This window comes from Rousettus aegyptiacus, unplaced genomic scaffold, assembly GCF_014176215.1.
Source record: "Rousettus aegyptiacus isolate mRouAeg1 unplaced genomic scaffold, mRouAeg1.p scaffold_m13_p_7, whole genome shotgun sequence".
NCBI lineage: Eukaryota > Metazoa > Chordata > Mammalia > Chiroptera > Pteropodidae > Rousettus > Rousettus aegyptiacus.
The window spans coordinates 26280858-26284687 of NW_023416310.1; positions in this window are offsets into that span (position 1 = coordinate 26280858).

A 3830-nucleotide genomic window follows, 5' to 3' on the forward strand; every position below is an offset into this window, starting at 1 on the left:
ACTGCAGTAGTACTTTACCCTGATAGGATTTTAATGTTTTCAAATAGCAAGAATCTAGAAGTAGGTAGGGTTGCCAGTTTGAGCAAACAAAAATACTGGACAGTCAATTAAATTCGAATGTCATTAAACAATTTTATATTGTAGGTACATCACATGCATAAATTAAATTGGGCAACCTGTATTTTATTTTGCAATCATAGAAGCCGGCTGTCCAGAGCTGGTGCAGCTGTTCAAGGATGTGTCAGCAAGCTCCTTCTAGCATTCTATCCTATAATCTTTTGTGGCTTTTGTCCTCATGGTTGCAAGATGGATGCTGTACACTGAGGCATCAAATTTATGTTCTAGGCAGGAAGAATGGGAGAAAGAGAATTGGAAAGACAATAGTCCTCTTATCCAACACAATTTTGCAATGAGATTTTCTTCCTAATCTAAGTATATTATGTGGGTGATTCTCCTACCAAGAGACAATTAACTAAGATTGGGTATCAGCACCTCTCACAACCTCTTCAAACATTTAGCGTTAACTTATTTCTTTTCTTGTGGAAATTGAAAAAGAAATCACTAACAAATGTTACAAGATTTTTTTTTTTTCTACTTAGTACTGGTCTTAAAAAACTATTGGTTCTTTTTTCTGGTTAAACCAGCAGAAGTTTCACAGTTTTGATGAAATATTTTCTGTCAATAACAAAACCAGTCGTTTATCTAATTTGGGACTATCAAAAGCAATATTATATATTGCCAATTCTATTTTATTTTTCTGTATCAGTAGAGAAGTATATATAAAATAAGAATATAATTTTCATCATAATTAATGCATTTCTAGTAATTAAGATGAATTCTCAAAAATAGAAATTTAGTTTTAACAAGCTTTTTCATTTTGTTTTGTTTTTACAACTTGGCCACCTATCTGTCTTTATTATGGTAATATCTACTTGATTTCTAGTTAAAAATAAGATTCATGTCCAACTGAATAAGCAGTATAATTATTTGGTCAAGGAGTAATGAAAATGAACATTTCCTCAATGTCTTGGAGTAGGATAGTTTTTACAAGCTCTACAGAAGGAATCATTCAGATAAGGTCACACAAAATAGAAGTTTTGCTCATTGAAATAAAAATAGATCAGCTCAGTGACTCAGCACGTAGCTTATTGCAGTTGCCTACTGAGAACATCCTAATTCTTCCTTGTACTACATCACAGTGAAGTACTTGTGTGGCTTTATGGGGATTAGCTTATTCAGCTATTAGAAATAAGATCACAGTATATCTAGGACATTCTGTCAGATACAAGCATTAAGAGTATTATAGGTCAAATTCTGGTTAAGTATATGTAAGCATATACTTAACATTATTATTTAAATTTCTTTTACTGAGAATATTATGGGTCAAATTCTGGTTAAGTGTAAGTATTTGAAGATTTAAGTTCTTTTTAAAAAAAATTACAGTAATATGGCTAAATTGAAAGCATGCGATAGAATCAGGTTATAGAGAATATTTTACTGTGCTCTAATTTCTAGAGCAATGCCTGTTTCATTATGCCATGAGCCTTCCTACCTGACTTGCCCTCCCGTTGCCATATGGGAAACCTCAGGGGATCTTTACTGTCTTTCCCTCCTTTATTACTCACATTCGGGCAGCAGCCAAGTAACCTTCAGCCCCAGAACAATCAGGGATCATCTTACGAATGAAGTTAGTAGTTCTCCTGAAAGGAGACGTAAGGAATAGAAGGCCACCTTCCCCAAAATCTATCTCCGAATTATCGGCTATCTATCCGGAAACAATTTAAGCTAATATCTTCCATTAACATATATTAACATATTTGGCATCCTAGCACTTATATTAAGTGTTAGAGAAACAAAGATGAATAACACTAGGTCTTGACCCTTTAAGGGTTCTATTTAGCTCATGATTGATCAGGTCCTTGAGTAAATAAACAGGTAAGTCATAGTGTGGAAAAAAAGAAAAATAGGAAGGTGGGAAGGTGGAAGAATCAGTCTTGCATGGCCCCGCACTGGAGAGTCAGCCAGGGTAGCAGGCCGGTGACAAGGAGTAGCTTAAAGGATCTAGGGCCTTTGAAAGGAGGAAAAAATCAATGCAGAGGCTCTGAGAGGTACAGAATACAAATTTCATTCTCATAGAAATTTAACCTAAAGGTAATCTTGGGGACACTGCCTGGTTTAGCCTGTTCCTCTCTTACATCAGGCCCTCAGTGAAACAGAGGTAGCTGAAATTTGTCTTTGGCAGACAGTCTTGTTTCCTTCAGAGTAGTTATTTTTCAAATAAACTCTTAAAAATTTTAATACACCTGTTTATCTTTTAACAAAGATTAATATTACTCAGCATTTCAGGTCTTTGTCCTAGTCCTCATCATTTTCCTTATTTCATTGTGTGTTTATTACCCATGTAAATGACTTTCCATTCATTCGTTCAGAATAAATGCTATTTTTTGTCAATTATTAATCCCAATCAAAGCATTTAAAAAAATATTTATACTTCCTCTAAGAGTAGAACTAACTGTAAAAAGAAAATGTAGATTGGTAATTTTCTAAGCATTATTTCAAGGTTTATGTATCTAGTTTGTCTGGGAGCTAGTATTAAGGTAGACTTGAATATATCCTCTGTTCACATTTTCCTTGGAACATATGTTCATAACCACCAAGACTCATCTGCTCTCATTGGTCCCCAGTACATGGCTCCTACCTGACATTGGTCTGGTGGTCAATGTATTGAACCTCAAGAACTTAATAGTCAGTTGCTCCCAAGTTCTTAGAACTGAAAACTGTCAATCGTTTCACAGTATTTACTGAATCCTTGTTGGCAAAGGAATTGTGTTTATATAGAGTTTATATCAGTCTAAGAAAAGGACTTGATAAAGTTTACTAAGCAACATAAAAATAAATGTAAACGAATGGAGTAAATATAGTGTATAAAATCAGTACGAGAATATGTACCAATCTTCTTAAATGCTGGAACAAACGTGAGGGCAAATACAAATTTTCTCCTAGCTGAGAATGAGCCAAGAAACTGTCCTCTTTTTCCCTCTGACCTTTTCAAATGTATGTAAATCTTTTTAATGGCTAAATAAGCCTCTGGCCAGTCACAACTCAGGAATGTTTCCTCGAGGGCCTGAGAACAAGCTCTTTGAAGTATAATCACCAAGGAAGATAAAACCCAATCTCCTAGTTTCCTGGGAGTAGCTGGGTCTGTCTAATTTGTCACCTAACTCCAAATTGCAAAACCTACCTGAGGGTCGAATGAGTATATCCATGTACTTGTATTAAGGAGGGAGATTCTATTCTGTCTTTGCAATTTGTTGAGCATTAAATTCTGGTTTAACACGTATTCAAATTTAAAATTTCCCATTTTTCTACCGCTGTGGAAAACTTTTCTGTTTTGAGAGGAGATTTTGTTTTTAATTATAGCTCCCCAGTGCAAGCATGGGCTGAGTTTTCTGGCAGCTGAGATATTGATGCCCAGTAGGTTTCAATTATGACATTAATCCTCTGTTTTCTTTAAGTGATGGAGAATCAGTGCAGCATTCTGGTCATGGATAAAGACTCTGGAATTAAAATGCTTGCCTTCAAATCCGGGCTCTTTAATTCAGCAGCAGTGTGACCTTGTGCCTGCCAATTTGCAAGTACACTCAGTTTTCCCGTGGTCTAAATTTCCTCATCAAGTTTTCTTCCTTATCTCTAAAATTATGAATGATGAATCAGGTCTACCTGAACCTTATGGAAAGAAACCCCCACAACAAAGACTGACTCTGTTTCTGGAAGAAGTAGAAGAGGATGCTAGGCAACTGATATCCAGACCATTGTTAATCTACTGCCGG